This window comes from Haemaphysalis longicornis, unplaced genomic scaffold, assembly GCF_048455015.1.
Source record: "Haemaphysalis longicornis isolate Haplotype H1 unplaced genomic scaffold, Haemaphysalis longicornis Haplotype H1 scaffold_14, whole genome shotgun sequence".
Lineage (NCBI taxonomy): Eukaryota > Metazoa > Arthropoda > Arachnida > Ixodida > Ixodidae > Haemaphysalis > Haemaphysalis longicornis.
In genome coordinates, this window is record NW_027526245.1 from 44,229,438 (window position 1) to 44,253,547 (window position 24,110).

A 24,110-nucleotide genomic window follows, 5' to 3' on the forward strand; every position below is an offset into this window, starting at 1 on the left:
GTAAGTTTCTGTAAAGGAAAGTTGGACATCCACCTAAATGCAGCCATACGGCTACAAAAGAAAGCTATACAGCTTTCTCAGAAACTTCACAGTTGAAGAAAAACTCGTCCTGGTCCAGGATTCGTCCCGAGTCCAGAGCCACGGCAAAAGTTGCGCAAAGCGAGGAGAGAGTCGTCGCACACCACCAGACCTTGCATTTCAATCGCCGAGGTGCACATTCACTACGATTGTTTTTTGAGTAACATTGGTATCATTAGCCGTGTCACTCATGGCATTAACTTTTGCTCAGATAGATGCACCATTATTACTGGCGTTCCGCAATGCGACGCTGCTTGAATAATTTCTGGCGATCTAGGCGGCGCCGCCACTTTTGCCATGTCAATCGTTGCATACGCGCCACTCGCAAGCTTACTGTAAAAGGCAGCAATTACTCTGCCTTTTATAACACCGCAATTGGTCCGAAATGTCACCTTAAGCTCGTACCGCGCTTCACAGTCAAGGCAAAAACACGGTGAATTCGCGGGCACCATCTTGTTTTCGATGAACTCCGGTCGTTCCAGTCGGGCAACTCCCCACAACAGATCAAATGACTAAAAGTAAACCCAGCCACCCTCATAACCAAAACCACGGTCATCATCATCATCATCATCATCATCATCATCATCACCAGCCTATCTACGCCCACTGCAGGGAAAAGGCCTCTACCATTATTCTCCAATTACCCCGGCCCTGTGCAAACTCTGACCAATTTATCCCCGCAAACTTCTTGATCTCATCTGCCCATCTAACTTTCTGCCGCCCCCTGCAACGCTTGCCTTCTCTAGGGATCCACTCTGTTACCCTTAATGACGAGCGGTTATCTTGCCTTCGCATTACATGCCCTGCCCACGTCCATTGCTTCTTCTTAATTTCTACTAATATGTCCTTAACATGCGTTCGTTCCCTGACCAACTCCGCTCTCTTCTTGTCCCTTAATTTGCACCCTACATTTCCCGATCCATTGCCCACTGAGTCGTTCTCAATTTAAGTTTAACCCTCTTAGTGAGCTTCCACGTTTCTGCTCCGTAGGTCAGAACCGGTAAGATGCAGCTCCCATACACTTTCTTCTTGAGGGAGAATAGTAGGCTGCTATTTATTATATGAGAATGTCTGCCGTATGCACTCAACCTCACTCTGACCCTTCTAATTATATATGCCTTATGGTTGGTATCCAGGTCACAACTTAGCCTAAGTAGATATATTCGCTTACCCCTTACACTACATCGCCCCCTATCCCAAACTTCTGTGCTGTCCCGAGGTTATTGATCATTACTTTGGTTTTCTGCATGTTAATGTTCATGCCCATGGTTTTTCTCTGTCCGTCTAGTGCGGAAAGCATGCTTTGCGATTCGTTTCCCGAGTTACTTAGCAAGGCAACGTTATCAGCAAATCTGAGATTACTGAGGTATTCTCCATTAACCCTTACTCGCACCTGTTCCCAATCTAACGTTCTGAATACTTCTTGTAAACATGCTGTCAATACCATTGTAGAGATTGTGTCTTCTTGTCTGACGCCCTTTCTTATAGGTATTTTATTGCTCTCCTTATGAAAGATGATGGTAGCTGTGGATGCTTTGTCGATATCCTCTTGTATTCTCACACAAAGCTCATCAACCCCATCGTTCCGTAATGCCTGACTGACTGCTAGGGTTTCGTCCGAGTGAAATGCTTTCTCCTAATCAATGATGGGTATATACAGGGGTTCAGTATACACAGCGCACTTCTCAATCACCTTAGTGATCGTGTGAATATGGTCCATTGTTGAATAACCGTTACAAAACCCTGCTTGTTCTTTAGGTTGACTGAAATCTAAGGTTGATGAAATTCTGTAAGCGATTACCTTGGTAGGTACCTTGTAGACGATTGACAGTAAGCTGATCGGCCTGTAATTTTTCAAGTCCTTCATGTCGCCTTTCTTATAGATTAGGATTATGTTCGCGTTCTTCCAAAATTCCGCTACACTTGCGGTCATTAGGTATTCCGTATACAGGTTTGCCAGTTTTTCAAGTACAATTTCTCCTCCATCCTTCAAGAGGTCTGCGGTTATCTGATCCTCACCAGGTGCTTTGCCCCCTTTCATTTCTTTCAAAGCCTTCCTTACTTTTTCGTTCTTTACTGGTGGGATGTCTATCTTCTCTGAACTACTTTCTCGTTCGGCATTATCCTGGCTGTCCCGGCTACTGTACACATTCCTATAAAACTGCTCGGCCACTGTGCCTCTTTATCCTTATTTGTGATGGCATTGCCTGGCTTATCGTTAGGCGCATGCATCTGATTTTTCCTCACGCCAAGACGCCTCTTCGCTGCTTTCAGGCTAACTCCGTTCTTTACAGCGTATTCGATCCTCTCCATATTATACTTTCGTATGTCAGCGATCTAGCGCTTATTTATTAACTTGGAAAGCTCCGGTAGTTCTATTCTCAGCTGCGGTGGAGATGGTCATGGTTTGCCATTTCCTAATTTGATTTTTTGTCTCCTGAGCAGGGTTACCAGTATCCTGTATAGCCATCGTGCCCTACTGCACACTCCGTGATAATGCTTGTCAGGTTGTCGCTGGCTTGCTGTGTCGTAATCTCGGCTTCCTTGGTAATAGCTGAATATCGCTTCTGCTGCGCAATCCTGAATACTTCTACTTTACATCTTACTGTTAGCTCAATAATGGGCTTCTTACGTGCTAGCATTACGGTCCCTCCTAAAATCGAGCGTAATTCGCGATCTTACAATACGGTGGTCGCTACACGGTAGACATTATCGAAGAGAAGCCTGCCTGAACACGAGCAACTGCTTCGCCCGGCGGCCATGTTTCCCAATCTTCACCACACTATGACGGCGGCGAACAGTAAGGTCGTTCCGGAGATACAGCGCTCCGAAAATTGCCGTTTTATAAATCCGCTCGCGCAAACCTTGTCGCCTCAGTGCAGAAAAGTATTTTTTCCACAAGACTCTGCAATGGCTTTGGATGGGAAAACTTTAAAATCTCCCAGAATATACAATGTGGTACACGATGTTGTGACTTTCGAAAAAAAAAGTATCGCAGGGACAATTTTATGGGTGTTTTTATCGAATGATCTGTAAAATAAACCTGTACAAACAGCATCACCTTTCACGGTCTGGTAAAATTAGGCCGTAAATTACCACTTTTCCACACTGAACCTGACCGGAGCGTTAAAATCATTGGCTCTTAAACTGGCTTGGAGCAGATTTGCGCAATTTTTGCAATTTTCCAGCTTTTATGAGCATCCTCGCGCCAGAAAACAAATTCGTATCAAAACTATGTGCAGCTGTCTCACCCCTGAACATTGATTTTTTTTACGCTCCCAACGTTCAGAAAAAGATCACGACGCAGGACCCTCGCTGGGCGACGAAAAGTGAAAAAAAGAACATCATTTAGTATATGCAGCGGAACCCTGCTGATACGGGTCCCGGACTTACTACGACCCTGTTCTTACGACGGATAACCACGCTCACGGAAAACTCCCCATAGAAACAATTCATTAAAACCCCTATGATATGACACTCGGGTGTGCGCGGTCCACTTCATACGAAGGAACCTGCATGGATAAACTGATGTTTTCGTTCTCCTTCATACCGCTTCGCCGCCTCGTCCCGACGTTTTCTTATTCTTAACACCCGTCTAGAGCTGTGTGAAGTGAAAAGGCCCGCATGCGGGCCAGACCACTTGCTGAACAGAGGGAGTTCAGCGGATAAGCGGTCTCTGGAAAAAAAACGTACTGACATGCCATGCATACACAAATCTCGTAGAACTACCGACTAGGGTATCTTCTAGTGCTGCTACCCTCCTAAATATCTGTCTTTCTAATATCAACATCGATGAGATTCAGGCTTGCGTGCTTTCCGCTAGTCTTAGTGATACCAGTGTTTTGTTTTGCCAACACGAAGGTTACTGTAAGCGGCAATACTTGTGACAGAAATAATCGGCGTTGAATTACTAGTTCGGGACTGGAGCAGTTTAGAGACCTTGTTAGAGGTTTTGACTGCAAGAAAATTTTCGCTCAAAGCGACTCAAACAAAGCTTATGCCCTATTTTGAGGTACATACTGGTGTGCTACAATTAGCGTTTCAACCAGTGGCACAACAAAGAAATTCCCGAAAGGTGTGAAAGCCCTGGATAGATCAACAACTTCTTAGACGAAGTAAAAAGAAAAACTCAATGTATCACCCCTTTTTTGCGAACCCGTGACCCTAACCTGCTTCTAGAATTCAAAAAATATAGAAACAAACTGCAGAGCGACCTGAAAAGTGCCAAGCTCAGATACTATAAACGCCTCTTCGAGGATATACGTAACGATTAAAAACAGATTTGTGAAACAGTGAATGTGATAACGGGCCGCAAGAAGATCACGCAGTCGCATGTTGCTCGCTTCTACGGTAGACGGGTACAATTATCCAAAATGGCAATCGCAATGAATAGGCAATTCATCAAAGATGAAAGTAGCGCTATACTTGCCTTATCTTGCCTTCGCATTACATGCCCTGCCCATGTCCATCTCTTCTTCTTAATTTCTACTAATATGTCTTTAACACCAGTTTGCTCTCTAACCCACTCCGCTCTCTTCTTGTCCCTTAATGTTACACCTATCATTTTCCGCTCCATTGCCCGCTGAGTCGTTCTCAATTTAAGTTGAACCCTCAGTTTATTTGTCTTCAGAGCCGCGTTGTCGCTCCTTTCTATGGTACAGCGCCTAAATTCTACGCGTCCCCCGGCCGGATGGAGGAACGTATACATTGGCAACGCCATTTTGTATGAATCGCTTACCGCCGCAGCAAGACACTGTAGCAAGACCGCGCTATAATTTTCCCACAACACAGTTGACTCGCGAACTTGTATATACTGCGTTGGTAGATCTTGTGGGAAACGAAAACAACTATACGCTGAGTAACCCTATCGCGACAGCACGGGACCCTTCAAAAGGTGACTCCACAATGTACAGGAAGGCCATTTTTTAAACCAACGCTTTCTGCCTCTACCAGGCAAGGAATCTTTCGCTGCATGCAGGCAATAAACTCACAAGGCTGATGGGCGGCGGTGGAAGCGGGCGGGGGGTTTCACTAATGGAGCACGATGTAGATGGCGCGGCAAATTTACCTAGGGTTCACGGCGTGCCGGAGCTACTCCCGTCGGCGGTCGCGTAGGCGAGGCCATTCCGTATGCTTTGTCCACTGCTTTCGACGGTTTGTTTAGCTCTGTTCTGGTGTCATAGCTCCCTTCTTTCGAATAGCTTAATTATTCTCTTTGACCGCACTTGCTCCGCTACGTGGAAGCGACGGAATTATACGGCCGTACGGCAAAGATATATTAGGGATTGGTTTCCATGTCGGGAAAACAAAACATACAAACCACATGCAGACGCGCTGGTTGCTGCAGAAACGCTAGAAATACGCTCTGCTTGCAATAATTGGGACTTCGTTTTCTAAATTGGTGAATACAATTTCGGCTGTGTTTTAACAGGTATTAGAAATGGCGAAAGCACCAACGGGTTCTGATAAACAGTGAACATAAAAGTTTTCTCAGCTTTCTCGCAATTCTCAAACTGACTAAAATAACTACATTTATTCGGTATAAATTGGAATCACTAAGCTCACATGCCAAATTGTTTCGGTGTCTCCGCTTGGGTCACACGGTAGTGTAGCCCCAAGCTAGCACGTCAGGTCGGCTTGGTTCCGCTGTCTCACCTTACAAAACACGCTCCTCACTGTTTTCTTTCTCCCGACTCACGGCCGGGCTACAGCGCTGGCGTCCGCTGCTCTAACCCTGCCGTGCCGAACGCTGCTGTGTTTGGGACGCCGCCCCCTGGAATTCCAAGTAACAGCTGGCAAGTAACAGCTGGTTTCACTCTTTGCAGAACCACGTGTGTGAATTAAAGTGACGTCGCATGGGCAATTGCTGTGGGTGTCGTTTCACGCTTTGCTTTAAACAACAAACGGCACAGCGTAGATGTGAGCCAATATTTTTGTTCATCTTGTCCTTGCACGATCGCTCGTTTCACAAGCCCTTGACAGTTTTACTATGGTCCCTTAAAATATTTGCTGTTTTATCGTCCGCCGGCCGCGAAGGGACTCCATGAGGCATGCAGCGGCGGCGCTGTAAAGAATCGGAGCGCGATCGGCCGGCTCAATGGGCAGTGTTAAATCTCCCGCTGGCTATGCGCCAGTCATGATCACCTTGTGTAGATTATCCCGTGTTAGTAAAATTATCGTACCCGTGAAGGGCAGCCATGGCCCAGGTCTCGACTGCGTCGTTCTTCCGTAATATTCTGGTGCCGTTAAACCCGGGAGGATGACCGCACGCCACGACGAAGAAGACCATCCTACGTCCCCTCCGGCTTGAGGTTCCTGGAACCCCATGATTTCGACTGTTCTTCCTCTGATAATCCCCGCCCTCAGCCGGAGGTTGGCATGGCTGGCCCTGACCGCCCACCTAGGACTGACTGGAACCTTCAACAGCACGCAGATACGCCCCGTCACGTCCAGGGTACCATGCTTGGGAGCAACTGTACGTCCCCCGAGTACCAAGCTGGTAACGACCTGGACGCCCTGCGTTCGTTGAGAAAGGGTTTTCGCGCTGCCGTTACGAGACTGCTTAAGGCAGCGACCGCGCTCCGGCAAGCTCCCTCACCATCTGCGTTGGACTTGGAGTTGGCTATCAGCGAGCTCGAACAGAAGGACGCCGAACTCAACAAGCTGAACGATATTGTGGGTGAGCTGCGAGAAGGAGACAAGTTTGAACACGATTGCTACGAGATTTTGCACTACTAGGAGAAAATATGCGGGGCCCTCAGTTCTGCAGGGCCCTCAGTTCCAACGATCTGCGGGCAGCCGGCATTACGTTTACCAGAAAGGGAACTTCACACCATCCTCACGATTCTCTCACGTCGGCTCGCACACGTCGACTTCGCCAGTTGTCCTGCCGATGCTTCAGGTTTCAACTTTCAGCGGTGAGCCACGTGGGTGCAAGGGGTATCGGTGCCGTGTCGAAGCGATGGCCCACAGCCACGTTCCAGCTATTGGTGACGTGGGAGCCAGCACCGAGTAAGCGTCGAGCGTTCCAGCGAAAACCAACTGTGAAGAACACGAGGCCACACCAACCGCATACAATGACAAATCAGCTGCTCCCATCCAAGTACACGACAGAACACGTGAAGTAAACGACGTGAACAAAAGGATAGAGCCAACACCCTGTGAGCTTCAGTTTGAGTACTTCTTTCCCGAATTCGTGAAGGGTGCCGTTACCAGACATTTGTGAAGGCAGGCTAGCACCAATCGTAGACGTAGTCCGGGAGGTTGCATCCAAACGCACATATGTGTCCTTGGGGGTACCTGAAGACACGAAGGCTGAGCAAGCTTTGCTGACCACTTCTCGTCCTTGTGCCAGGCCTGGTAGAGAAGCAGAAGAACCTCATCCGGAGCTGACGCCTATCAGAAAAATGCGCTGGTCAGGAACAGAGTCAGACAAGAAAACCCACGGGAGGCTCAAAACTGAGCTAAGAACAGCGTTCGATGCCAAGACATTCCAGGTTGCACGCCGTCATCTTCAGGGCAATCGCAGGAAAACACAAGGACATGATGTCTTTCGGGAAACAGGGCGCATAATTCGGTTGTCGTCCGGGTCACCTTTTCGGGGCTTGGCTGTTCTGAAAGCGGCAAGACGGCGCAAGCGCCGCTGGAAGAGCAAGAGGAAACAGGGCTTGTCAACAGCTTTGCAAGGATTGACCTCCTGGAACGAAACGAAACTTTACGGTTGTGGACCTATTTTTATCCACTAGGACCTATCTTGCGGGCCGGGGGAAATGTTAGAACCCCAGCCAGGTATACGCTGCCCGCAGGGCAAAGGTTTTAGCGTTCCAAAGCCAAAAAGAACCGAATCAGTGTGTTCAAGTTGTACCGCAGGGCTGAGGTGTTCAAGACGCGAAGAATCAACTCGTAGTGATCAGCGCCCACCTGAATCAAGCTTTCGGATTAACTGCGAGACTCCCTGCGGATACATCATTCTAAGAGACACGTACTAGAGGGTCACGTTGGAATTTGGCCGATACGCGGTCGTGGGGCCAGGTGGAGAAGCTGACGACTGGCCAGCAAGTACGGTGTGCTGTAGCGCGCTTCTGCAGCGGCAGACACGCACGTTGCGCGCGCGGGAGGATCTTAAATCTCCCGCTGGCTATGCGCCAGTCATGATAATCGTCGTGTAGATTATCCCTTGTTAGTAAAGTTATCGTCCCCGCGAAGGGTAGCCATGGCCCATGTCTTGACTGCGTCGTTCTTCCGTAATAGGCAGCGCAGGTACTGTGCTCTGCCGTGCTGCTGGGGCCTTCGTAGTTCGGCGTAGGGAGCCTCAATGTAGCACTCCATATTTTGAGGCTTCTTTAGCCCATTCGAACTGTTCGTAGTTGAACCCTATCCCTTTCTGTCGAAAAACCAGATTAGCAAAATAAATGGGTTCTTACGAATGCGGAGAGGTTTAGACGAATCATGAAGGACTACGTTTTTACGTATTATGAACAATCCAGGCCTGTGAAAACCGCCGAATCGTGTCGCTACGCTCGCTCATTCCTCTTCCGAGCAACCGGTTTCGACGCATATTCGGGGTCTTCGGAAACACTGTCGGCACGGCATCGTTTTCCAGCTGGCAAAGATTACGCGGAATTTGAACTACATTAACCCTAGCAAACAACCGTTCTTTGTGAATACCCCCCCATGTTGTAGCAGCCATGGATATGTCAACGCGTGAAAATTAGTGTGTGGTGTGTAAGCGCTCTGCTTCCTTGTATGGCTCTTTGAAACCTTCTTTGTTTGCAGGTTTCCTAACATGATTTCCTCTGTACGCGCGTGTAAATAGAACAACTTGATCGGGTGATATATGAACATTCGCGTTGTTGTTTAGAGGCCCTTGAATTACACGGGCCATGCAGAGAAAACACGTTTGTTTTATTCCAACCATTTGGTGTCTATATTCCCCCAGGCGCTTTCTCGGCAACCGACTATGGTTTATGCACTGAGAAATTTGTCCCTTTAAGTTCGAATTTTGATTCTTCCGCCACCTAGTGTGTATCGGGGTGTATTCTGTGATGACGTGACGAGAACAGGGCCGCAAGCGAACGTGAGGGCACTACTAGTCCCTGCAGACGACAATGGAGCCTTGTTTTAACAACGGTCACGTCTATACACCACGTACTTTTTGTTGCTCTGAAATAGCTCGTTGGAGGCTATTTTACTTTACAGGCATTTCTCAGGAAGTGCAACAGTACAAATGTCAAGCGTGGTTAGCATGACTGAGCATGACCTCACGCATGCGCTCTGCTCGCTTGATATTGTCACGGCATGGCCTGTTGCACACGCCCGGCCACAAAGAACAAAAGAACGTGGAACAACCCACCATCCTACGCCACGTGCTGAAGAAGAAAGGGGTCTACCGGCGGTGCCAGAGAGAACTCGGTGGCAGCGGCACTAGTGCGTTCGTATTAGTGAGGCACAGGTTCGTCTTTTAATATATCTGTTTGTCCTTTTACCGCCAACATCATCTTCTTGAGTTTGTGCCTAGCCAACTTTTACGGACAGTTATTACGCTCAGCGGTACTTCCCACAGGAAAAGTACTGCTTACCAACCGCAAACGAATGAACTGACCGAGCGGATGAACAAAGTAATCGCCGACATGCTGTGCATGTATGTAGACGTCGAACACAAGACGTGGGACGCCATTTTTCCGTATGTACCGTTCGCATACAATACGGCACCGCAGGAAACGACGCGAATGACTCCATTTCGTGTTCTCTACGGTCGTGACGTAGCCACCATGCTAGACGCGATGCTGCATGACGTTGAAAATGATAATAACTGTTCTGCCCAAGAGATCACGCAGCGCGCTGAAGACGCAAGACAGCGAGCCCGTGTCCGCATCAGGAATCAACAGTTACGTGACGCAAGCCGCTACAATCTGCGCCGCAGGCACGCGGAATTCCAGCAAGGTTACGAAGTTTGGGTATGGACACCTGTCGGACGCAGCGGGCTCTCCCAAAATTTGTTTAGAAGATACTTTGGACGTTACAAAGTGTTGAGACGACTAAGCGACGTTACGTACGACGTCGTACCATCCAGCCATGTTTTCCCGCCACGTCGCCAGCCTCGACCAGAAACGGTTCATGTAGTGCGCATAAAGCCCTACTATACAAGGTAAAATTACGTAATTACGCCCAAGGTACCTGACTCAAATACTCCCTTTTGCGCATCGGGAAGATGCGCCTTAGGGAGGGAAGCTAATGTAACTGCATGGCCTGTTGCACGCAGCCGGCCACAAAGAACAAAATAACGTAAGAACGTGGAGCAACCCACCAACCAACAGCGGCCAGCCAACTACGTCACGTGCTAAAGAAGAAAAAGGGGGTCTACCGGCGGCGCGAGAGAGAGCTCGGTGCTGCGGCACTAGGGCGTTCGTTTTAGTCAGGCACAGGTTCGCCTTTTTAATAAATCTGTGTGTCCTTTTACCGCCAACATCATCTTCTTAAGTTTGTGCCTCGCTACACTAATGTCACGGCATGCCCTGTTGCACGCGCCCGGCCGTGACAATATGTGAAGCAGTTCTTAAATTTCGCTTGTGGTTGATCTGCTATTTTGCTAAAAATGAAGTATTTCTAATTTCTAGGTTGCACTCACAATAATGCAGTGCAGGGACAGATTTCCTGAGGGGGCCGGTTGCTGGCCTGTGTAGCGGTGTTCTTGAAGCTTCTTAATGAGGCCCTCTCCATGCAAATATTGCACTTGTAATAGATAAATTCATCACCGCGTTTGTGGTCTCCCCTTTGTTCTTGTGTTCTTTGTGTACTGTGTAACGGAAAACGCAGCCTACAATAATGCGAACCCAACTAGTCCTGTCCATGCTGCAAAACGCACAGCCATTGCACAGAAGCAAGGCTAGGGCATGTTAGTTGGAGAGAGAAAGAGATAAATAGCGAGAGAGGGCTTGTGAACCTGGCTTCACCCGGGCCCCACCCATCTTTTTACCGCGAATTCTTTTCACGTTCTCTCCCCTCCCCTCACCCACTCACACTCCGCGCAATAGACGTCGCGGGCAGCGCGACGACGGCGGTTGGGAAAATAAAAATCGCCAAGTCTCCGGGCGAGCCGCCGAGCAGGCAGTGAGAAAGTGGAAAATACTTGTCTTGTATTGTTCCAACATTTCAACAGAAATACCTGTGAAAGTGTGGTGTGTTGGCACGAATCGATCACCCTTCCGCACATTGGACACGCCGCACAGCAGGCATCAGAGATAACATTTGCGTGGTGCCGCGGATAGACGTAGGGCGAATTGAGCGTCACCATTTTCTTCCAATTCCATTCCGGGGAATGGCAACTTGCCTACGTTTCATGCTCTTCCACTCCCCGGAATACAAAAAATTCATGCATTTCTACTCCGGGAATGGCCGGGAAGTTCAAATTGGTTCCTGCAATTTCTGAATAAAGGAAAGGTAGCTTGATAGTTTTATCAAGTCACCGGTGAACGCACTATAACGCCGATGTTACCAGACGCGTTAGAAATGGAAACAAAAAATTCAGGGAATCTTTTACTAACGCGCAATTCTTGGATGGCGAAGCTGATCATTGACGGATATAAAGTTTAAGTGTCGTTGTGGTGCCGTGGTTAACGTAGCACGCACGGAATTTCAGTGACCTAATGTTGAACAAGGCCAAAGTGAGCTCGTCATTTTGGTCGACGTTTTTGTAGGCCACTCTGCAAGCGCGACAATTATCGTCTCTAGCGGATGCATTGCACGCCGTGCCCCTCGATGCGAGGCCTCTTCTTCTGCCATGAAAAGTAACCGCGGCCGGGCCCTGTGAAGTTAATCATCACTTACAGCATCTTCCACATTCAAGGCGCCACTCTTCTACGGTACAGAGCGCATGCGCACGACGACACGAGGACAAAATAACGGCGGGCGTAAGCTATGAGGTGGCTTTCTCGTTCCGAGCAAGTGTTGCCACAATATTCCGAACGCTGAGTTTTTTTTTTCTTGGCGAATCTTCCTATGGGGGAATGCTTGACTTGACTACGACTCTGGTTTCACGAGCGTGAGCTCGAGGCACGCGGAGAACGCGGGACGTTATTGTTTTGTTCTTTTTTGTCAATATTGAGCAATCTCCGTAAGTGGATATGCTTAACGTGACGAACGTGCACTCGTGGCCGGCGTGCATGAGCTGTCGTAATTTCTTTTTATTTACAAAACTGCGGACACTATAAACAGTTTTGCTTTCACAATACGCAAAACTCGTTCCCAAATAGAGGGATAGTCGCTGGGTAACACCTCTCGTGCTGTACGACCGCACTACTAACCTCCATATGGGCGGAACTCTTTCTACTTATTTAAGTATTTGCGTGGTCAGCAAGTTTTAACAGCCTGCGTTGTTCTAATATTGTTTAAACGTAAATGTGTTAATGCTACAGCGACGACCCAAATATTGTTGTGGTTGCATAGGTAGTGTTGAAGAAGACAGTATATTCGCTAAGCAGTTTTATCACGCGTCTGGGGCAGTCGTCAGTAAGTAGAAAACAAAGATTTAATAATGAAGAACAGAACCTACACATCTGCTGCGATTTGTTAGAAAGGTGCACCTCGCCAACACCTCGTTCTGACTTTGCACCAAATGCGGAACACTGGGTGGCCGCACAGATCGTCAGCACTTACGCAAGTCAGGCGCCCCTGGCAAGCGTAGATGGGGTGAGAAATTGAAGTGTTTGCCTGTGCGTAGGCAAGCAATGTCGTCCTTGTCGCAGAGATTATTTACTTGCGCCAAGTCCTCCACTGCACTCGAGCGAAACTTTAGGCTGTAAATAGCGTATTCGCGACCGTTGGGTGGGGATGCCGAGAGGAAGCACTCTGCAGGCATAACTTGTTTCTCCCTTTAGTACTGGCTGGGATAATGCTTTATTTGTACAGTAATTTGCGTCGAAGTTTTTTTTTACACATTTGTAGTTCGTTCACTCTTTTACATCACGCCGATCTAGAGGATGCGTCACAGCCTTCAGCTCAGCAAAAGCATGTACTCAGGCCTGCATGACAAAATTTGACCAGGCAAGTTACAAAAGTAGCAAATAAATTACCAGCAAAGTATGTTCCCCCAATTGTCCTCTTTGCATTGCAATGCGAACACGATAATCTGCCCAGTCGTATCAACGGAAAGAAAAGATGTACAGAAAAAGTATAACGACAATTATGAAAGGACACGTTAGGCCACAAGGGTTGCCATGTTTGGGTATTAGTAGCCAAACGGGAGTTTTTTAGATGCTCGTGGCGACTGTTTTTTCAGTGGGGCGAATTAGCTACTTTCTGGCTTCTCTGAGCGCTGATGATTATTTACATTATTGCAGGCCCTTCTGACACATTAAATTTGCGAAAAGGGCCTTATTTAGACGTTCGGTGCTATCACTAGTAAAGATGAAACTAGAAGCCAGTTAGAACACAAAATTCCAAACTATATGGCAAAGTGGAACATTCAGCAGAAGTAATTAGTGTCACTCAACACACATTAATGCACACATATAAAACACCCCAATGTACAATCTGTTTTGTAATTCCGAAAGCATGTGCTGTAGAAGAAAGCTTTCGGACGAGCTTAGTGGCCGTTCTGCTTCCCTGCTTTATCTTACTTTATCTTACTTTTATCTTACTTCCCTGCTTTATCTTACTCAACCGACGCATGTTATAACAAGGGTCGGTACCCATTTGAGGTGTAGGGCCGAGTTGCATAAAGCCGAAATGGGGGCGGGCCAGATGTAAAAACGGTGGGCAGGGGCAGGGTGCTTTCCAGGAAAAGAGAAAAAAATTAACCGAATTGCTAATAATATTTGACAATAATTGACAGTAATCTGGCTGTGTGAAGATGGTGAAGATGGATGCCAATACAAACTGGAAGTGATCAGTTCTCCGTTCTTGTCTGCCGTCTAACCACCTTTGAGGTTAATCCAAGGACCTTATGCAAAGCTTCTGTATTGACATGAAGTGACCAGGGGGAGGGGGGCGGAGACGGGGGAGTGTAGTTACGGTGTTCTGGGGACCGCACATACTTCCCTACAGGTCGCGGATTGCCGACGAACAGGTGGCCGATTAGATAAAGAACACAGTCAGTGACGACAATACTGAAACAGTTGGGCCGGACACGTTGTATTTGACTGTTTTGTGTTATGCGAATATGTAGCCTTTTTACAAACCTTCAGCGTTTTTGTTAGGTCTGGATGACTAGAATAAGTGGCAACAAGAAGATGCCTCATTATTTGCAGTAGCCAGTTGCACCTCGCCGAGTTTGAGTTCCCATATGGCTACCGGCAGTCCAACAAGTTGCCGCGAACCGTGCATTGAGTTTATTTACCGCCGCAAACCGTGCATTGAGTTTCTTTATTTATCGATCGTTATAAACTGCCCGGCTGCGCCCGGATGCGTTATCTGTCCCAAGCGAAGCGTGTTGAGGGTGGCCGAGCGGGTACGCCGAGGGACCGCCCCGGCAGAGCACGCAGCCCTGAGAGACACGTACAGACACGATGCTACCAGCAGGAACATAACCCGCCCCGGCGGGGAGCTCGCTTTATTAGCGCACCTAGAATCCACTGATGATGATGGTCGCCGTGGCGCCATCTAGTCGAGACGCGACACACTACATCTCCCCTTCAGAAGCCCAGCTTCAGAAGCCCTCACAAGTCCAGCCTCCTTGGCTGGCGAATGGTTCGACCGAACCGTGACACCTGCGCAGTGGGCTCCCGCACAGTTGGTGGTGTCGCACCATGTGACGCAGAAGGGGACGCTTGCTCACTCCCGGTGGCCACTGCTGGTGAGGGTGAAGTAGGAACAAGGTGACTGCGGTTGCGCTGCAGCACCCCTTTGGGTGTCTCTACCACGTATGAGCGCGGACGCTGCGCTGGGCTCAAGACGACAGCTGGACTCTTGATATCTCGGACCCAAACATGTTCACCTGGCTGAAGCAGACGAAGTTCACGAGCAGCGTGTCTTCTGTTGAAGTCCTTCGCCTGTCTTTGCCTGTTAGCGCGATCCCGCTGGTCCACTTGTACCGAAGATGGCCAACCTGGCTTCAGCTGGTTTGTCGATTTGGGTATGCGAGTTTGCAGGCGTCTGCCCATTAACAGCTGTGCAGGGCTATGTCCATTGACGCCCGGTGTGTCTCGGTAGGCCAGCAGGGCCAGGTACGGGTCTTCCGACTTGCCTAGGAGGTCTTTGACAGTGCGGACCATTCGCTCCACCTCCCCATTTGACTGCGGGAACCGAGGACTGCTCGTGACGTGATGGAAGCCGTAGGCCAGTGCAAAGTCCCCGAATTCCCTGGCCGCAAACTGAGGACCATTGTCTGTGCGCAGTAACTTGGGGATACCATGGCGGGCGAAAATGCTCTTGATTGCTGTGATTACTGCTGCTGCTGATGTTGACCCAAGGCTGATGACCTCGGGGAATCTGGACCTGTAGTCAACCAGAAGAATGTAGTCCCTGCCGTTCAGGTGGAAGAGGTCGGCGCCCACCTCCTCCCACGGAAGACTTGGTGTGACAGTAGCCATCATGGGTTTTGGACGTTGGACCCGAGTCTCAGCACACTTGGGGCAGCTGGAGACGGTGTGTTCAATTTGGCTGTTGATGTCAGGCCACCATACCGACTCTCGTGCCACTGCCTTGCAGCGGTTGATCCCTTGATGGCCTTCATGAAGCAGTTCCAGCATGTACCGCATAAGAGAGGTGGGGATGACAATGCGAGTGTTCTTCAGGAGCAAACCATCACACACAGTGAGGTCTCCCCTGTGTTGCCAATACTTTTTCAGATGAAGTGGCAACCGAGACTGTCTGGGCCAACCCTTAGTACAGTACTCCACGAGAAGGTCACACTCGCCGTCAGATGCTTGGGCTTGGCGCAGGTCGTCCCACCGTGTGGAGACAAGACATGGAAGGGAGCGGACGAGTTCTTGCACGTAGAGTTCGACCTGGTCGGCCTGCTGCGACGAAGGAGCATCCACAGGAGCTCGAGAGAGCGTATCAGCTGTAGCCAAGAGTTTGCCGGGTACATAGAGTACCTTGTACTGGTAGCTCATGAGCTTCAGACGGAAGCGCTGGATTCTAGGTGGCAAGAGGTCGATTTCCAAGTTGCCTAAAAGTGCAACGAGGGGCTGATGGTCGGTCTCCAGGATGAAGTCCAGACCACGGACATACTGGTCGAACCTCTGCACAGCCCAGCTGGCTGCCAATGCTTCTTTTTCGGTTTGGCTGTATCTTGTTTCTGCCGACGTGAGAGACCTTGAAGCGAAGGCAACTGCTCGACGCTCTCCGGATGGTTGCTCTTGCAGAAGCACGGCCCCCAGGCCAAAGGAGCTTGCATCTGCTGAAACAGTTGTCTTGTACTGGGTGTTGTAAGTTGCAACGCACCGTTCAGAGCACAGTAGTTCTTTTAGCTTCCCGAAAGCAGACTGCTGCGATGGGCCCCATGTCCATTCAGAGTTCTTCTGAAGCAGGGCACGAATGGGTGCGGTGACGTCCGAAACATTCGGCAAGAAACGTCCCACATGATTCACGAGTCCCAGTAGACGACGAACGCCAGAGAGGTCTTCGGGAGCAGGCAGACGCTTGATGGCTGCCACCTTGTCAGGGTCGGGTGAAATACCGTGGGCACTCACTACGACTCCTAGAAACTTGACACTGTTGGTGCCGAAGGAACATTTGTCTCGGTTGAGCGTGATGCCTGCCTTGGAGAGCCGTGCGAGGACCTGCTGGAGGCGCTGGTCATGCTCTTTACGAGTCTTGCCAAAGACAAGGATGTCATCAATCATGTTCACTACGCCGGTCTGGCCTTCTAGTATCCGAGACATTTGCTTCTGGAAATACTCGGGTGCCGATGTGATGCCGAATGGCAGCCGCAGAAAGCAATAGCGACCAAACGGGGTAATGAACATTGTGTACAGCTGTGACTATGGAGACAGCATGACTTGATGAAAACTTGACTTAGCATCCAGCTTAGAAAAAAACTTGGCCTCTCCAAGCAAGCCTAGGCATTGTTCCACCGTCGGTAGCATGTGGCGTTCGCGAAGGACGGCTTTGTTAAGCTGAGAGAGATCTACGCAGATCCTGTAATCACCATCACCTTTTGGCACAGCTACCAGTCCAGCACACCACTCTGTCGGAGCATCGACGCGGCGGATCACTCCTTCCGATTCCATCTTGTCCAGTTTTTTCTTGATGGGCTCATGGAGAGGTAAAGGAAGACGTCTCGGGGCACTTAGTGAGAAGGGCGTCGCCCCGGGTTTCAAACGGATTGTGTAGGCGTCAGGCAATGTCCCCAGTCCCTCGAAAAGGCCAGGGTCTAAGAGCAGCTCTCCGGACGACTCCTGTGAGCCTGAGACATGGTCAAGGAACTTGCATACCCCCAGGGCCTGAATTGCAGGGAAGCCTAACAAGGGAACTGTTTTGGATTCCAGAACATACAGTTTCTGCTCCACGGACTTGCCTCTCCACGTGAGTGTGGCTTGGTATGTACCCAGGACAGGCAACGTGTGATTACCGGGACCTTTGAGCTCGCCTTCTGGAACTTGAAGTTTTGGCGGAACTCCGGAAAATGAGCTTGGTACGACCGAAACTTCGGCTCCCGAGTCCACCTTGAACGACAGTGGGGAGCCATTCACGAGTACTTCGATGAACTTGGCGTTGGGGCGGTTCTCTGCCACCGCGTGAAGCTCAACGGAGCTTGCTGAAGACCGAGTGCGCTTGGAGTTGCATCTTCTTTTCTTCATGCAGACAGTTTCGAAATGCCCTTTCTTGCTGCAGAAATTGCAAGTTGCTTGTCGAGCCGGACAGTCTGCACGCTCGTGCGAAGAACGTCCGCAGAAAAAGCACCCTCTCTGGTTGGGCCTGTCTGGTGACCCAGGCTTTCCTTTTGCGTTACGAACACGCGCGGCGGCGTCGACGGCAAGCGGTGACGAGTCGGCCGAGTCGCGTGCCCGGCGCTCGTTTTCTGCGTCTTCGTGTTGACGGACATGCGTAAGTGCCTCTTGCAAGGTGAGCTTCGGACTTCAGCACAGTTTATCCGAGAGGTTACGGTCGAGCAAACCGACCACGAAGCGGTCGCGGACGAGCCTTTCCTCGACTTCCGGCGACGCGTAGTTGCAGCGCTTTACCATCGAGCGGAGAGCCGTGTAGAAGGCATCGGCAGTTTCGCCCGGTTCTTGAGCACGGCGGTGAAAGCGGGCCGTTTCGTACAGCTCGTTGGGCGGATGAATGAAATGGTCGGTAAACGCTTTTTTGACGGCGGCAACGTCTTTGAGCTCGGAGTCACCCAGCGGCGTGGTTGCGAGTACGACGCGGGCTTGCGGACCCATACAGTAGAGCATAGAACGCACCTGAACCTCCGGCGGTGCTGTGTAGTGGCCCGTGGCGAAAGTGTAATCCTCATATTGGAGCAGCCACGTAGTCCAAGAGCCGGGGTTGTCGAAGTTGAAGGGCGGTGGTGGGCGTAGCTGAGTCAGCTGCGGCGCGGCGGCGGCGGCGATGGCAGGGGTAGTCATGGCGGGGGCGGCGGCGGTTGTCTCGTGACGGGCGTACGGGGTTGAACTGGTTCAACCGTTGAACTACGGACGAGCGTTGAACCGAAGAACTAAAGCCACTTCTGACACCATGTTGAGGGTGGCCGAGCGGGTACGCCGAGGGACCGCCCCGGCAGAGCACGCAGCCCTGAGAGACACGTACAGACACGATGCTACCAGCAGGATTATAATCCGCCCCGGCGGGGAGCTCGCTTTATTAGCGCACCTTGAATCCACTGATGATGATGGTCGCCGTGGCGCCATCTAGTCGAGACGCGACACACTACAAAGCGCATGTTTCATTCTTTATGTTTATGCCGCAGGGGTTACCTCATTTGGATAAGGAGAGCGTTTCGCCCTAACGTCACCGGCCAGGAATAATCTTGTTTGATCTACAATGTTGTGGATGCAAATCGGTGGTTCGAGAAACACTCGCGCCGAAAAATAAAAGCCTGCAGACCAGACGAAGCGGTATTCGACTCGCCGACGATCGCCTGCACCCGTCACTTTCCTGGCTGCTGCTTCGGCGCCTTCGTATTCTTTGAGTTGTTAGGGCAGCACCAGTTAGCTCTAATAAACGTGTTTTATTTCAAGACAACTGCGCCGTCCCTGGCTTCGTGACAATATCGTCCGTGTGGCGCGGATCTTGGGAATAGATGCAAGGATGGCACCACATTTTTGTACTACCGTATTTTTCAGGATTCTAACACGCCCCGATTCTAATGCGCAGGTTCGTTTATGCGGGAATATGAAAAAAAAAATTAACACGGGTTTTACTTTGAAGATGTAAAGGACATGACCCCACGTGGCTGGTAGAAGACGTTTTATTTGACGCGCGCAGCTGTGCCATCAAAATTCTTTGTACGTCATAACCTTGATTATCTAGCTCCTGCTGGCATTAAAACGGGAGCCCGGAACTTTCATAGGACGTTCAAGTTTAAGTGCCTTTAGCCTAATTTTAGACGTGACAGACAGCTGTTAACTTGTTGTTAACTTATGAATTCCATCTGGAAATTTAAAAGTTCTCAAAAACATCCGGGATCAGGGCCGGCGAAGCCTTTGCATAAAAATATGAATTTAAGTAGGGGCGGCACAGAAAATGCAAAAGAAGATGAGGGTCCCTTCCTAGACAAGTCTTGTGCGGAAGCGTTTGTGCCTCTTTGGCCGGGTGTTTGTTTTTTATGTTGTTTACGATTGATTGATTGTAGGGGTTAACGGGATGACGCAACGCAGGGCATAAGGCGCTGCAGTGGGAGGGTCCAGATTAATTTTGACTACCTGGGGATCTCTAACGTGCGCCGAAATCTTGTACACGCGGGCGTTTTTGCTTTTCGCCTCTATCAGAAAAGCTCCCACCGTGGCCGGGAATCGAACTCACGAACTTGTGCACTGCAGCGCAATGCTTTAGCCACTGAGTCACCACGGCGGGTAGGTCGTTTATCCTGCTTTAGGTTAACTTACGCGTCTTTCTAATAAACCTTCAGTTGTTAAACAGAGCTTGTGTCATTCTTACTCTTCATATCCTGTTTTTGTTTGCGCTGACCATCAAAACTGTGCAGCTGGTTTGCTTTCTTCAGAAGTAATAAAAAAAATGTTTCCAGTGAGCCATGCTGGCGGACTTACTGCTCACGCGAGCCCCTTGGGGAAGGACCGCGTGTATGGCAGTGAGCTATTAAAGCGCTTTTTATTGTCCATAGCCGGTTAGATAAGTGGGAAGATCGGTTCGCAGAGAAAGACGAGACGGGAGCTTTGTCTATGTTTTGCACAATGCGTGAGCTCCTACATGAACCGTTATGCTTCTCTACCCGCCAAAATGCGCCAGTGGGGCGGCGTCCCCACCCGGACCTTTCCACCACCACAGGCGCCAGGCATCTTGCGTCGGGGCTCACAGAGGCAGCATTGCGGACGCGGCGGCGGCCCGCCGTTACGTTTACGTGGGCTCTCCTGCTTTGAATACCTCCCCAAACTAATGCCGCCAATGCCGTCGAAAGTTTATTCTTTCCCATCTGTGTAGGAAGGGAGGGAGTCACAGTTTATCGTGTACGAATGTGTTCTGCGGTGACCTGCAGAACGCAGTCGACCGTGAACGGAGTCCCGGGGAAAAGCGTCTGTGTGTCTAGACAGAGGGAGGGAATAGCCAAGGAGTGGGGGTGGTTCAGAACGGGGTGGAGATGGCGGTGGCATATATCACGCCAGCTCGTATGCGAAAAGAAGCGCTGTTTTGAATTTATGTCCGTATCCCCGACGGCGAGGAAAAGAAAACAAAGAAGTAAAGGGCGGGGAGAAAGCAGGCACCGGGGTGTGTGTGCCGCCGGAAAAAAAGATCATAGGGTGTGAGACTATGGTATTCAGCACGACGGATACGAATGGCATAGAACAGCGGTTACGCGAACAATGGAGCGAAACTTCGTACATCATTACAGTAGGCGCGTTGGTCATGAATGTACCGTGGTTGTAATCAGTTAAGCCACGTTAAAATACGGCTTTAGTGGTAAATTAGATTCCTTCATTTATCTAGATGGCCGGTATAGCAGCCCATACGGGTTGTGTAGATATTTGGTCTACAAGCGATACGTCACATCCTATCCCGCATGGTCATCTGTAGGCCGTGATGCTTCGATGTGTACGTTGGGTTTCGATTGTGTCGACGTTGGAGTGAGTTTTGATTTTTACAAGTACTACTGCATTATTTTGTTATTAGCGGCATTTAGTGCTCTCGCTGTCTGCAGTACTGATATTTTCCGGCATAAAATACGGAGTGATTGGAGCTAAAATCTACCTTTCCCATAAATGGGGTCTCACTTTTTCCTAACTATGTATACGGTTAATATTAGATTAGAACTGGATCGGCAAGAACCCCACATTTTGCGCCACAAGATTCGGCAGCCTAGATAACCCTGAGTGTTCATGGTGCTCAGCCAATGAGGACATTGCACACATCCTGTGGGAGTGTCCTCGTGTTGCCGACAGTCGCGAACAAGCCTTCAAAATCGTGGGATTGGCAAGCTCACCGAGCCTTAATGATTGGCTTTATCCAGGCAGTTCCAAACAAAGAGAAGAACGGCGCCTGCTCGCCGTTCTACAAAATGTCGTCGAGAACTGGTCTTCACAATTTTCTTAAATACCATACCCCATTGGATGTACAATTGAATGTATCCTACATTTCCCCAACTCCCAATACCTAATCCCCGTCACTTAGACACCTAAATTCGCGAAAGCGTAATATGGCGTCTTTGTATCCCTTGTACATAAAATAAATGCGTGTTACCACCACCACCACCACCGATTAATATTGATACGCGGTAGTCCGGTATCTACAGAAGGCACAGTAAGACCGACTAAGCGCCGTCCAAGCAAGGGGCCGAAGTCCACGCGCGTCCCTCTAAGCGTCTTCTTTCTCTTCCCTCCTTGATGATGATTCCGACTTGATGGTGATGTCTCGTAAGAGAACCCCCTCCCGTAGGAGCACCGTCTCGGTGCTGCTCAGGGCATAATTCTAGGCTGGGAACGGTAGGGCTTTAGACGGACGACATGGACGATGTCAGTCTTCGGAGGGCGCGATGAGACAGCCGGAACGACAGGGGTGATGTCATTGTTTACAGCAGTCACTTGGCAGGACACGATAGGGACCGTAGTAACGGGCGAGCAGTTTCTCAGAACGCCCTACTTGGCGCGCAGGACACCAGAGCAGCACGAGGGAACCTGGCTCAAAGTGGCGGATGCTGTGGCGTCGATCGTAACGAGACTTTTGCGAATCCTGGGATAACGTAAGCTTGGTGCGTGCTATGCTGCGGGCAAAGTCAGCCAAGGCAATGGCATCTTGGGCATAGCCAGAAGGCGGCGTGTTGTCTTCGATTAAGGTGTCTAGGGGCAAGACCGGCTCTCGACCTTACAGGAGGTAAAAAGGCGAACATCCAGCTGTATCATGACGGGACGAGTTGTGCGCGAATGTAATGAAAGGTAAAGCAATGTCCCAGTCGCGATGGTCATCCGAAACGTACATGGAGAGCATATCCGTTAGGGTTCTGTTAAGTCGCTCCGTAAGACCGTTGGTCTGCGGATGGTAGGAAGTAGTAAATTTGTGCGTGGTTGCGCAGGAGCGAAGGATGTCGTCGACTACTCGCGACAGGAAGTTTCGACCGCGGTCAGTCAATAACTGACAAGGAGCGCCACGATGGAGGATAACCTCGTAAAGGAGGAAATCTGCGACATCAGTAGCGCAGCTGGTTGGAAGGGCCCGTGTTATTGCGTAACGGGTCGCGTAATCAGTGGATACTGCAATCCACCGATTTCCGGCCGCAGACTGCGGAAAGGGACCAAGCAGGTTTAAACCAACGCGGAAAAATGGTTCGACCGGTATGTCCAGTGGCTGAAGACGAAATTTACCCACAGCCCACACAAGAGCGAGACACTCCCGTTCTGTGATGAAATAATTTCTTTCCGCTCAAGATAGGAGGCGGCTGGCGTCGGCGATCACGCAATCCTTGCCGGATTGGCGCTGAGCCAGGACGGCTCCAATGCCATGGCCGCTAGCGTCAGTCCGGATTTCGGTGGGTGCAGACACATCAAAGTGGGCTAAAATGGGCGATGTGGTGAGGAGATACACCAATGTGGTAAAGGCTGTGGCCTGTTCAGGGCCCCACTCAAAGATGGTGTCCTTTTTCAAAAGATTGGTTAGAGGACGGGCGATATCAGCAAAGCCTCTTATAAAACGGCAGAAATATGAGCAGAGGCCCACAAAACTGCGGACGTCTTTCGATGAGCGGGGTGGAAGTCTTATCGGGATCGGGCTGTAGTCCTTGAGCGTCGACGAGGTGGCCCAAAATGGTTAGTTCACGCCTCACGAAGCGGCACTTCGCTGATTTGAGCTGCAGGTTGGCCTGACGGAAAAGAGCAAGGATTTCACGGAGGTGCTGAAGATGAGTTTTGAAGGAGGGAGAAAACACGATGACGTCATCGAGATAGCAGAGGCAAGTGTACCATTTATATCCGCGCAGAAGGGAGTCCATCATGCGCTCAAAAGTGGGTGGCGCGTTGCACAAACCGAACAGCATAATCTTGAACTTGTATAGCCGTCGGGTGTGACGAAAGCGGTCTTTTCTCGGTCCATCTCATCAACTGCAATCTGCCAATAACCTGAGCGAAGGTTTATTGAGGAGAAGTATTTCGCCCCATGAAGGCAATCTAGGGCATCGTCGATTCTGGGTAAGGGGTAGACGTCTTTCTTGGTTACCCGGTTCAAGTGGCGGTAGTCCACACAGAAGCGCCAGGTGCCATCTTTCTTTTTTACCAAGATGACGGGTGAAGCCCATGGACTACAGGATGGTTCGATGATGTCCTTTTCGAGCATTTTTTCAACCTCCTTCTGGATGACTCCTCGTTCGGAAAGAGAAACACGGTACGGCCGGCGATGGATAGGCCTGGCATCACCTGTATCGATGCGGTGCATCACTGTTGTGCTTTGCCCCAAAGGTCTGTCACCCAAGTCGAAAACGTCTTCAA